At 45.0% G+C, this 13,689-nt stretch overlaps 1 protein-coding gene across 15 annotated transcripts in view; it reads left to right on the top strand.

Annotated features, from left to right (window-relative positions):
- The window catches only part of CALN1 (calneuron 1), a 732,697-nt gene that overhangs the window by 469,936 nt on the left and 249,072 nt on the right, over nucleotides 1–13,689 (top strand). The window lies entirely within an intron of this gene.

The raw sequence follows: 13,689 nt of genomic DNA on the forward strand, positions 1-13,689 counted from the left end.
GGAGTTGCTCTGGTTCAAATGCCTCTGACACTAGCACTCTGGGAGGCCGAGGTGGGAGGGTGGCTTGAGGTTAGGAGTTCAAAGTTACAGTGAGCTGTGATCACACCATTGCACTCCAGCCTGGGTGACAGAGCAAGGCCCTATCTCAAAAAAGAAAAAAAAAAATAGATGCTAGGTTGATGCAAAAGTAATTTCAGTTTTTGCCATGCTGATGGAATGGGAATTCTGGAGTCCATGGAAGGCTTGAAACTTCCAGGAGAAGGCTTGGGAGTGGCGTAAAGGTAGCTCCCCGTTCCTCACCTACAGCACTGTACTTGTGTTCCAGGAAGCTGTGTATGCATTCCAGGAGCAGCGTGCACACAATTTGTGAGAACTCGGTTAAATAAAAACATCCTGTCCTCCAAATACCAGGGACCTGTGTTCTGATCACTGATCAGTGGTTCTGATTACAGAGGTGCAGACAAAGATGCTGGAAGCCATTGCTGGTGCACCTGGCCCCCTGTTGTAAGCCCCTCCCCCTCTGATTGAAGTTGCTTTCAGGAGATTTTAAGGTCCAGTGTCCTGTCCCTCCCCCCCCCCACTTCCCCACTTTTATTTTCCCTCTTTGGAGAGCCAGACATTAAGGACTAGGACATTCAAAAGCAATTGCCTCTACAAGGAACACTAGAAAGTGACTACACAGGCCTAGGGAAAGGTACAGGCACGGAAAAGACCTGAGAAGACATTCAGTTTAGTCAGATTGATCACTGGCATAGAGACAAGATATTCAGGCTTGGGTGGTAAAGGCAGCTCCCCATTCCCCACCCACAACCCTGTACTAGTGCTTCAGGAAACTGTATATGAATTCCAGGAGTAGCTTGCACACAGTTTCCGAGAACTAGGTTAAATAAAAACATCCTGTCCTCCAAATATCAGGGATCTGTGTTTTAATCACTGATCAATGCAGTGTTTGCTTCCTCTGAACCTTGATGAGTTCATCTGACTGGATACAAACAACTGAATTCATTATTTAGTCTTTACATTTTATTTATTTTTTGAACAGTTAATAAATGATATGGTTCAAATACCAAAAGTTATGAAAAGATATTTAAGGCTAGGCAGGGTGGCTCACACCTGTAGTCCTAGCTCCTAGCACTTTGGGAGGCCGAGGTGGGAGGATGGCTTGAGGCCAGGAGTTTGAGGTTACAGTGAGCTGTGATCACACCACTGCACTCCAGCCAGGGTGACAACCAAAAGAGTAAACAAAAACTAAAACAATACAAGTAAATCAAAACAAATAAAAAATGACAAAGTAATAACCAAAAATAAATCCTTGGGAGAAGGGAGAATCTGATTTCCAGAGATACCACTTGTTACATTAACATATCCAGTTTTCAGCAAAACAAAATCACAAAGCATAAAAGAAACAAGAAAGAATGGCCCATTCAAAGGGAAAAAAATAAACAGAAGCTGTTCCTGAAAAAGACCTGATGGCAGATCTACTACACAAAGAATAAAGAAAGACATTAAGAAAGTCAAGAAAATAATTTTGAAGTAAGTTGAAATATCTGTAAAGAGACAGAAAACCTAAAATGAAACGTAAGAGAAATTCTAAAGCCAAAAAGTATAATAATGGAAATGAAAAATTCACTAGAGGGGTTCAAATAGGCAGAAGGAAGAATCAGTAAACCTGAAGATAGGACAAAGGAAATTACCAAGACTGGAAAAAAATAGATTGAAGGAACATGAGCAAAACCTAAGGAATCTGTAGGATACCATCATGTGGACCAGTTGACCTATTGTGGGAGTCCTGGAGGAAGAGATCATACAGGAGGGGGTAGAGGGAATATTTGAAGAAAGAATGGTTGTAAACTTCCTAAATTTGATGAAAAGCATTAATATAAACATTCAAGGAGCTTGACAATCTCCAGGTAAGATGAACTCAAAGAGTCCCACAGCAAGACACATTATAATCAAACTTTCAAAAGACAAAGACAAAGAGAATCTTTGTAGCAGTAAGAGAGAGGCACCTCATCACATATGAGATCGTCAGTAAGATTGTCAGCGTGTTTCTCACCAGAAACTTTGGATGCGAGAAGGCAATGGGCTGATATATTCAAAATGATAAAAGAAAAAACATCCCAGTCAATCAAGAATCCAATATCTAGCAAAACTGTCCTTCAAAGGTGAGGGAGAAATTAAGACATTCTTAGATAAACAAAATATGAGGGAGTTTGTTATGACTAGATTTGCCCTGCAACAGATGCTAAGGGGAGGCTGAAATTTATGGACGCTAGACAGTAACTTGAAGCTGTGCGAAGCAATAAAGATCACAATAAAGGTACAATTATGTGGGCAATTATAAAAGCTAATATTATTGTAACATTGGTTTGTAACTCTACATTTTGTTTTCTACATAATTTAAGACTAATGCATTTTCAAAAATTACTAGTTTATGGTTTTGGCCATGTAATGTATAAAGAGGTAATTTTGTGACATCAACAATTGAAAGGAGTGGGAATGGAAATGTAAAGGAGTAGTATTTTTGTATGTTATTGCAGTTAAGCTGGTATAAATCCAAATTAGAGTGTATAACTTTAGTATATTAAATGTAATCCCCATGGCAACTACAAAGAAAATAGACATATACACAAAAAGGAGATGAGAAAGGAATTTAAATGTTTCACTACAAAAAGATCAACTACACACAAAAGAAGACAGCAATGCAGGAAATGAGAGACTAAAAACTTTAAGGCATATGGGAAACAAATAGGAAAATGACAGAAGTAAGTTCCTCCTTATTAGCCTAAAAAAGGAAGGAAGTGCTGGCATAGGCTACAACATGGATGAACCTTGAAGACTTTATGCTACTTGAAATAAGCCAGACACAAAAAAGACATGATTCTACTTGCATGAGATAGTTGGAGTAGTCAAAATCCAGGAGAGAAAGTAGAATGGTGGTCATCGGGGGCTGGAGGGTAGGAGCAATGAGGAGCTATGGTTTTGTGGGTGGGGGTTTCAGTTTTGCAAGAAGAAAAGGATTCAGAGGATGGATGGTGGTGGTAATGGTTACACAACATTATGAATGCATTTAATACTAGACCTGTACACCTAAAAATAATTGTGATAGTAAATTTTATATTATTATGTCTATTTTACTGCAAGAAAAAAAGAAAAGGAGCTGTCATGAGAACACGCTCTACTATTCCTGTGCCCCACCTGCCAGACGTGCCGATGAATAAATTGCTATTATTAGTTTTTGGGGAGTGGGTATGTGTCTGGATATTTTTACATAAATATTTATGCAGAGAAATCAGACTATATATTCTCCTTGACCTCCCCGTTTTTTTTGTTTGTTTGTTTTGTTTGTTTGTTTGTTTTTGTTTTGAGAGGGAGTCTCGCCCTGTCGCCCAGGTTAGAATACAGTGGCGCGATTTGAGACGGAGTCTGGCCCGGTTGCCCAGGCTGGGATACAGTGGTGTGATCATGGCTCACTGCAAGCTCCGCCTCCCGGGCTCATGCCATTCTCCTGCCTCAGCCTCCCCAGTAGCTGGGATTACAGGCGCCCGCCACCACGCCTGGCTAATTTTTTTGTATTTTTAGTAGAGATGGGGTTTCACCATCCTGTTAGCCAGGATGGTCTCGATCTCCTGACTTCGTGATTCACCCACCTCAGCCTCCCAAAGTGCTGGGATTACAGGCGTGAGCCACCGTGCCCAGCCGAACTCCCCGTGTGTGTGTGTGTGTTTTTTTTTTAACCAAATTGTAGCATACTAAAATACAGTTCTATACCTTGCTTCTTCAACTTCAGAAGCTATCTTGAAGATCTTAGAGATCTTCCCATAGATCCTGGAGACATTTTTTTTTTTTTTTGAGACAGAATCTCACTCTGTCATTCTGTTGCCCAGGCTGAAGTGCAGTGGCATGATCACAGCTCACCACAATCTCCGCCTCCCAGGTTCAAGCGATTCTCATGCCTTAGCCTTGTGAGTAGCTGGAATTACAGGCATGCACCACCATGCCTGGCTAACTTTTGTGTTTTAGTAGAGATGGGGTTTGCCGTCTTGACCAGGCTGGCCTCCAACTCCTAGCCTCAAGTGATCTGTCTGATCGGCCTCCCAAAGTGTTGAGATTACAGGCGTGAGCCACCGTTCCCAGGCACATCCTGGAGACTTTTAAATCCACATTTTTTAGCTGTCAGGCACTCCCTGACACCATCCTGACTGCACCTCAAAACCAGCATTTCCCCAGCACGTCCTCCTCCTGACATCTTTGTTGTTCCTAATTAGTTTCATGGTCCCTTCGGTGTTGCAAACCAGACACCTCAAGCATCACTCTTGCCTCCTACTCTTCCTACCCTTCCAGTCAGTTGCCGTGTCTCGTAGTTCCATCTGAAATGCCCTTTTCTTGTATTCAGTCTTCTCCAATCCCCATCCTCCACACTGGCTGCCTTCCCTATTGTCTTAACTGAGACCCCTACCCCAGTCAGCTCTGCCCCATCCAGTCTTACCTTCATACTGTCCCCAGATTGATCTTTGGTGAGCAAAGGTCTGGCGCTTTCATACCCAAGTCTGGGCAGGTCCTACTGACTCTGCGTTGAAGATGAGCCCCTCAGCCTGCCTTAACCTTCTGGGCCCAGCTGGTGCTGCTGTCTTCCTATGGGGATCCTCTATCCAGCTTGAAGGGTGATCGGTCACCTTCCCTCCTTCCTAGCATCCTCACCCTTGCTCAGGCCACTCAGCTCATCTCCCTTTGCAGTTCATTAGAATCCTTCCCTCTTTTAAAGGCTCACTGCAAAACCGTGGAGAATGATCTCTCTGGACCCTGCATTCCTGACTTTGTCCTGCCTTAGCACAATGCTTTGAGGTCAATTACAGCACTCCCTTGATTCTGCCTTGGGTAATGGATTGCAAGCCCCTGGAAGCTAAGCTGTGCCTTACGCTTTGGGGATTTAGTCAACTAATTTGAATGGAGTCTCAGATAGACATTTTTTCTTGTCTCCTTGTTACCCTTTGAAGCCCACCGATTTTTCCTGTATATTCCTCTCTTCCCTTTTATTTTGCAGTGATTTTTTTTTAGGATTATTTTACCTCCTTGTGAGAATTTCGCCTGGTTGGTCTTAATGAATGTTGTACAGTCCTGGCACTCCTGCAGCTTCCTGCCCTAGTTCAAGTTCATTACTTTGACTCACATAGCAGTGGGAAACCACGAGACGCAGTCCTTGGTAGGTTAGCTTTCTGTGCTTCTTGCTAAGTGGATCATGATATTTGGAAGCTGGAGAAGGGAAAATGAGGCCTGGTTGGAGTGAATTACATTCTTTCTTTCTGCAGCTACTTGCTCGTTCAAGAGTCATCAAAGAAGTTAATCAAAGTTTTTGCATTTAGAACCTCCTGAATTCCATGAAAGGTTGCAGATCTGGGAAGAGGGTTACCTTTGTCTTTTGGGGTTATGTGATTCTGTAATGGCAGTTTGATGGGACCCTGCAGGGCCTGGACAGGTTTTGTTCATCAGACCAGTTCTTTTCTGGTGGAGGAGGTTTCAGACGTGTGCAGGGTTCCATGTGAAAGACCTGAATCTCCTCTCTGGGAATGGAGCACCCATAGAGAATTACTAAGATCCTGACTGCAGTCAAAGAGGAGATTTGAGGAGCATCTGTTTAGACAATTGCCATTTGCATTAAAGCCCTTGATAGCCATCTCTTCCAATTTCCCACTAACTTCCTTCCTAAATGCCCAAATAGGAAAACACATTGTAACTCTCAAGCTTTGAAAAGAGCTTGAGATCCTGTGATCCTATGCCAGGACCAAGAGCTGGGGTCTCTGATGTCAAGGGAAGGCAGTACAATATTGGGGTTAATACCAGGGTTCTGGTCAGGTGCAGTGGATCACGCTTGTAATCCCAGTGCTTTGGGAAGCTGAGGTGGGAGGATCACTTGAGGCCAGGAGTTCAAGTCTAGCCTGGGCAACATAGTGAAACCCTGTCTCTACAAAAAAATTAAAAATTAGTCAGGATCCAGGTGCAGTGGCTCACGCTTGTAATCCCAGCACTTTGGGAGGCTGAGGCAGGCGGATCACCTGAGGTCAGGAGTTTGAGACCAGCCTGGCCAACATGGTGAAACCCCATCTCTACTAAAAATATAAAAATGAGCCGGCCATGGTGGCGGGTGCCTGTAATCCCAACTACTCGGGAGGCTGAGGCAGGAGAATCACTTGAACCCGGAAGGCGGAGGTTGTGGTCAGCCGAGATCGTGCCATTGCACTCCAGCCTGGATGACAGAGTGAGATTCTGTTTCAAAAAAAAAAATTAGCCAGGCATGGTGGCAAATAGTGGTGGTCCTAGCTACTCATGAGCCTGAGGTGGATCACTCGAACCCAGGAGTTCAAAGCTGCAGTGAGCTATGACTGCACCACTGCACTTCTGAGTGAGAGAGTGAGATCCTGTCTCTAGAAAAACAAAAAACAAAACAATTATGGTTCTGATCTGAGCCCCCACTCTGCCTCATGGTAACTGCATGGCTTTGATATAGTTATTTTTAACTTCTTCTTTTCTAACTTTTCTCATTGGTAAAATGTGGAAAGGGAGAACCTATAGTGTTGGCATGGAATTAAACAAGGTAATACATGTAAAGCCCTGAACTCAGTGCCTGGCACATAGCAAGTATTAAATAAGTAGTTCCTATGATTTATTATCACTGTCTGAATTAATGAAGAATAGCCTCTGGTGGCTGACTTGAGATGCAAGAGCTAGACCACAGGGAGCCATTTAGATTTCAGTTTGACTCTGTGTACCTGGTGCCATAGCACTCCCTTGGTAAGAAAAGCCGGGATCAGGAGACAGTGATCCAGACAGACCATGTCAATGAGTGACCTTTTGAAAGGCCATAAAAAGCACAGGCAGATTGCTGGGGCTGGAATCTCGGCTCTACTCGCCGCGTAAGTTTCTGCAAGCTACTGAACCTGTTTGAGCCTCAGTTTTCTCATTTGTCAAATGGGCAGCAGGAAGATGTAAATGAGTTAGCATAGGTCCCAGCACTTTGGGAGGCTGTGGCAGGTAGATTGCTTGAGGCCAGCCTGCACAACATAGCAAGACCTCGTCTCTGAAAAAATTTTAAAACATTGGCCAAGTGTGTTGGCATGCTCTTGTAGTTCCAGGTATTCCATAAGCTGAGGCAGGAGGATCGCTTGAGCCCAGGAGTTTGGGGCTGCAGTGAGCTATGATGGCGCCACTGCACTCCAGCCTAGGTGGCAGAGCAAGACCCTGTCTCTAAAAAAAAACAAAAAAAACCTTATGTGGGTATTTTAAAAAACCATGTCCACCGCATTGTGTGTGCCCAGTACATGTTAGATAGTATTATGATTATCAGGTTTCCTGGACCTTGCTTCAGCCTGGCAGCTTGGGAATGGTTTTTAGGGACTTAGTGTAAAACCTACCTCTGAGATTCTATTTGTCTCCGTTCCCCTGAGACTGAGGGTGTGGGGGCATATGGATCAGACTTCTGGGTACAATGCTGATAACTTTTGGGGCATATTCCCAGCCCTGTTTGTCTGTTAAATTAAAATCTGCTAAAGAGGTCATTTCCATAGTCTAAATCGGAATAGAACCTTCATGTTTACCAGTAGGGTTGGCACAGAATTGTAGATTAGAAGGAAGAGTCTTCATTTACTGAAGGTCTGCAGAAAATGTGCTGTGTCCTTACATACTTAGGAACCAGAGCTGAGAAATATCAGGAGACAGCTAGAGATATGGGAGACCTACCCTGATTACTCCTCCAACCGTGGGCCTGGAGAAACCCCCGTTTCCTCATTGAGTAACAAAGAGATTGTATAAGAAAAGAAGACTGTTTTCCCGATACTCTCATGCTCAAGACCAAATGGACCAAAGTGTGGGTTTTTCTCCCTCACCAAGCAATTCCCCAGTTATCTGCAAACACTGGACTGGATGTCCTACAATTAAATTGAATTCTGTTACTATCTGTTACTATCTACCTGAAGTTAGCATTATTTGAGGAGCACCTGTTTAGATAATTGCCATTTACATTAGGTCCCTCGGGTCAAGGGCTCAGTCCCACAAGATTGCTCCCACTTAGGGCACCATTTCACAGTCCACGTGGCCACCTGTGCTTCTGACCACAAATCACAGGTTTCCTCCTTGGGTTCATTCATTTACTAGAGCAGTTCACAGAATTCAGGAAAGCACTTTACTGATTATTACCCATTTATTAGAAAAGAATACAACCCAGGGAAAGCCAGAGAGGCGTGAGGTAATAGGAGTGCTACATGCAGCTTCCATGCCCTCTCTGGGAGCACCATCCTCCCAGCATCTCTGTGTGTTCACCCAACCTGAAAACTCTCTGAACCTCATACATTAGGGACCTTTATGGAGGTTTCATCATGTAGGCATGATTGATTATTAACCCAATCTTCAGCTCATCTTTCCTCTCTGGAGGCTGGGGAGATGGGGCTGAAATTTCCAAGGTTCTAATCATGGTTTGGTGTTTCTGGTGATCGTCTCCCACTGTAAGCCCACCAAGACGTGCTTCTTTAGAACAAAAGACATTCCTGTCACCCAGGAAGTTCCAAAGCATTTAGGAGTTCTGGCCAGGAACTGGGGTCAAAGACCAAATACTAGAACAAAAGATGCTCCTTGCACCCCTATCGCTTATGGAATTATAAGTGTTTTATGAACTGTGTACCAGGAAACAGAGACAAAGATTTCTATATCTATTATCTGTCTGTCTATCTGTATGTATGTATTTGAGATGGAGTGTTGCTCTTTCACCGGGCTGGAGGCCAGTGGCATGACCTCAGCTCGCTGCAACCTCCACCTCCCAGACTCAAGCGATTCTCCTGCCTCAGCCTCCTGAGTAGCTGGGATGACAGGTGTGCACCACCATACCCAGCTAATTTTTGTATTTTTAGTAGACACGGGGTTTCACCATGTTGACCAGGCTGGTCTCAAACTCCTGACCTCAAGTGACCCACCCGTCTCGGCCTCCCAAAGTGTCGGGATTATAGGCATGAGCCACTGTGACTGGCCAATATGCATTTCTTATTATAAATCACAGTATCACAAGCAAAAAACACGTATCGACCAATCTGGGATTCCAAATGTCCTCTCCTAAATGACTGGAAGCAAATACTTCCATGATCTGGACCTCTTCTGCCAAGTCACGTGTACTCCACGCCATAGTTGGCCCTGCCCGTAGGATCCTGAGTGCCCTTCCCCGTCGCTTCTTCTCTGGCCAACAATTTGGAATAGCAAATGAGCTGCTCCCTTTGCCAGGACCAGGATGTGTTTCAGAAGCATCGTTTCTGCTTGTCAGCTTTTGGTCTGTAGTTCCCAGCCAAGTGCACCATCTGTGAGCTCTGCCTGGTGCTGTGATGATTTGGTCCAGAGCTCCATGTGGACCTGTGAAATGCACCAGTTCCAAACTGCTGCGCTCCCTGCACCCTGAGGCAAGGTTTCAGAGAGGTGGGTGGTCTCGCTCCTCCTCCTACCTTGAAGGTGCAGTGTTCAAAGACGGCCTCATTCTCCTGGTGTTGGCAAGCATGGGTTTTGCCACATCCTGTAAACTGTGAGGTTCCCAAGTGGGAGGGAATGGTGCCTGTTATATCACGGTCAGGAGCTTAAGTAGCCCGGCGGACATATCTTAGATCAGGTCTCTTGTGGTTTTTTGTTTGTTTATTTGTTTTTTGTTGTTTTTTTGTTTTGTTTTGAGACAGGGTCTCACTCTGTCCCCCAGGCTGGAGTGCAGTGGTGCCATCTTGGCTCAGTGCAACCCCCGCCTCCCAGGCTCAAGTGATTCTTCTGCCTCTGCATCCCACGTAGCTGGGACTACAGGTACCTACCACCACACCTGGCTAATTTTTGTATTTTTAGTAGAGATGGGGTTTCACCATGTTGCCCAAGCTGGTCTCAAACTCCTGGCCTTAAGTGATCCACCCTCCTGAACTTCCCAAAGCGCTGGGATTACAGGCATGAGCCACCGCATCCGGCCTTCATGACGTCTTTGCAAAAATTTAGATCCACGTCCTTGAGCTTCTAAGCCTGTATGAACAGTTAGACCTCACTGTGGGTGCAGATAGTGGGATGACACCCACTGCTGATAGACCAGCATTCCAGAGGGAGTACCTAGGAAAAAGAACCACAGTATTTGGGGCATCTGCTAGTCCAGTGCTTCTTAACCTTCCTCTTCTTTCTTTAAATAAGCACCATCCAAGAGCCTTTTCAGATAGGCATTTTTCACAGTTGTCCCACCCCCTTGAAATTGTGTACAGATACACTGTGTATGACGTACTGTGCCCTAGGAGAGCCACAAGCCTTTGTAATATCTAACATTGGCTAATGTTATTTTGTTCCCTAAGAATCCATTTTAACCCCATTGTTGGTGATACTCTCTCTTGAGAATGCATAATTTAGTCTGAGACTGGTCATCCGGCCCCACCTATAACCAGGGGAGGTGATTTGGGCTGAGCAGAGAGTTCCTGCACGTGTGTAACAAGCATGTCTATCCAAGACGTGGAACCACATGGAGTTAGCTTTCAGAGGTGTCAAATTCTAGTAGACTGGGCCATTCTCTTTTCCCTCTAGCTTTCTACTTTTCACTTTTACAAACACTGGTTGAGTATCTATCTGTAGGCAAATATCTTGTTCTGTATTCGAGATAATGTTGTTTTGTTTTCTCTTTAAAATTGAAGTTATTAAGGTCAGGTATGGTGGCTCATGCCTGTAATCCCAGCACTTTGGGAGGCTGAGGAAGGAAGATCACTTGAACCCAGGAGATCAAGACCAGCCTGGGCAACATAGCAAGACCCCCCTCTCTATTTTTTTTTTCCCCAGACGGAGTCTTGCTCTGTCGCCCAGGTGGGAGTGCAGTGGTCTTATCTCGGCTCACTGTAACTTCTGCCTCCCGGGTTCAGCGATTCTCTTGCCTCAGCCTCCCAAATAGCTGGGATTACAGTCGCCTGCCACTAGACCCAGCTAATTTTTGTATTTTTAGTAGAGACAGCGTTTCACCATGTTGGCCAGGCTGGTCTCGAACTCCTGACCTTATGATCCACCTGCCTCGGCCTCCCAAAGTGCTGGGATTACAGGCGTGAGCCACTTCAACCAACCCCCTTCTATTTTTTTAGGTGCGTTATTAGATCCAAAGGAAACAGCACTTTACAGGATCTTGATTGGTACTTCCTGTCTATATCTGGGACAAATATACCAGGAATGCATTATAGAGGCGATCTCTCTGTATTTCTGGCAGCGTCGACTAGTGTGTTTTTGGAAGTATTTGATAAATTTTGAAGGCAAGATGGTAACTCCTTGTTGCTTGAATTCGCTTTCTTATGATTATCAGCACGAGTGAAATTTTAGATGTATCTTGTTGAATGATGAGGTAAATCGATTTCTTCTCCAGAGGCCACTGAGGGCCCCTCGTCACTTGGTGGTTAAATCCTCCCTTTCCCATTGACTTGCCACGCCTCCCTAATCCTTTAGGAAGTTTGACCTCTGCTGGGATCTGTTCCTGGACAATCTGTCCTGAATTATTGGCATCTTGATGCTCACATCTGCTTGGCGTTGTGAAATAGGTTTTGAATGAATATTCTTTGAAGGTGAATGCACTCTGAGAGGGCATTGATTTATGTGTGGGCATTCGGGCAAACTCTTGTGTGCAGACACCTGGCTGTCTGTGCTGGCTGCAGCCAAGATAGGGATGTGGTGAACTTTTGATGGAGTTGCCCTTTTGAGCAGTTCTAAGGGCGCAGAATGCTACACTGATGACTCCTGGAGGATCCAATAATGCCTTGCAGGTTTGCTTTTGTCTCTTGAGTTGGCTCAAGTCCACCTTCTGGTTACTGTCAGCTCTAGCATGAAAGATCCAACAGATGCTGAACTGAACAAAGAAAGAGCGAGCGGCCGGGCGCGGTGGCTCACGCTTGTAATCCCAGCACTTTGGGAGGCCGAGGCGGGCGGATCACAAGGTCAGGAGATCGAGACCATGGTGAAACCCTGTCTCTACTAAAAAATAGAAAAAAAAAAATTAGCCGGGCGCAGTGGCGGGCGCCTGTAGTCCCAGCTACTCGGGAGGCTGAGGCAGGAGAATGGCGTGAACCCAGGAGGCGGAGCTTGCAGTGAGCCGAGATTGCGCCACTGCACTCCAGCCTGGGCGACAGAGCGAGACTCCGTCTCAAAAAAAAAAAAAAATTAAAAAAAAAAAAAAAAAAAAAAGAAAGAGCGAGCAAGAGACATCATTCATTCATTGTACAAGTACATACTGAAGGCCTGCTTTGGTGTTCCATATACAAAGATGTTTCAGACCAAGTCCTTGACCTTGCAGAACTCACAATCTTTCGCTTGTGAGATAGGCATGCAAATCAGTGACTGGGATATAAGGTTTTCTTTTATTGTATTGTTTTATTATTATTATTTTTTGAGATGGAGTCTCGCTCTTGTTGCCAAGGCTAGAGTGCAGTGATGCGATCTTGGCTCACTGCAACCTCCGCCTCCCAGATTCAAGTGATTCTCCTGCCTCAGCCTCCCGAGTAGCTGGGATTACAGTTGTGGGCCACTACACCCAGCTAATTTTGTACTTTTAGTAGAGACAGGATTTCACCATGTTGGTCAGGCTGGTCTCGAACTCCTGACCTCAGGTGATCCACCCACCTCAGCCTTCCAAAGTGCTGGGATTACAGGCATGAGCCACCGCGCCTGGCCGGGTTACATAGTTTTAAATTCTACAGAGTTAGTAGGAGAGAGAGAAAAAAGGTTCGACCAGTTCTGCCTAATGAGATCAGGAATAAAACAAAAAGAGAACATGGCATTTCAGCTCTGTCTTAGAGAAAGAGATATTCACCAGATAGACAAGTGAGGGAAAGCATCTCGGACGGAGGGACCAGCATACACATGCACACAGAGGTGTGAAGGAACTTGCATCTTATGCAAAGGTTGGGGACAAATGGATGCAAAAGAGATAGTGAGGCTTGAATGCTATGCTGGGGTGGTATCCCTATTTTCAATCAAAGGTGCTGTTCAGGCCAGGTGCAGTGGCTCATGCCTGTAATCTCAGCACTTTGGGAGGTCAAGGCAGGTGGATCACTTGAGGTCAGGAGTTAGAGGCCAGCCTGGGCAACATGGTGAAACCCCATCTTCTACTAAAAATACAGTAATTAGTCGGGCTTAGTGGCTCGCTCCTGTAATCGCAGCTACTCAAGAGGCTGAGGCATGAGAATTGCTTGAACCTGGAAGGTGGAGGTTGCAGTGAGCCGAGATTGCACCACTGCACTCCAGCCTGGGCAACTGAGCAGGACACCATCTCAAAATAAATAAATAAATAAAAAGGTTGTTCAAATGTGGAAAGCATGATCAGATTTGGTTTGGGGGAATTAAACTGAGAACTGCATAGAAGAGGCTGTGAAGGTAAGAGTGTAAAAGCCACGCTGCTCATAACAGAATTGTAGCTACGAACATTAATTCTTGGAAGAATTTTCTCACCTTCGTTGTTGAAAAGAGAACTAGCCATTGAGTAACGAGGAAGATACAGCAGCCACAGATACTTAAGAGGTGGAATCAAGAAGGCTGGATGACTAAATGTATATGTGGGTGACAAGGATGGTGGAAGAGATGGGGTGAAACTGCCACTTCCATCATGTCCAACTGGGCAATTCAGAGTAAAAGGAGAAGTAGGGGTGAGGTATAGCCGTGTTAAGTGGAAAGTGATGG

The sequence above is a fragment of the Chlorocebus sabaeus genome, chromosome 28 (genome assembly GCF_047675955.1).
Source record: "Chlorocebus sabaeus isolate Y175 chromosome 28, mChlSab1.0.hap1, whole genome shotgun sequence".
Taxonomy (NCBI): domain Eukaryota; kingdom Metazoa; phylum Chordata; class Mammalia; order Primates; family Cercopithecidae; genus Chlorocebus; species Chlorocebus sabaeus.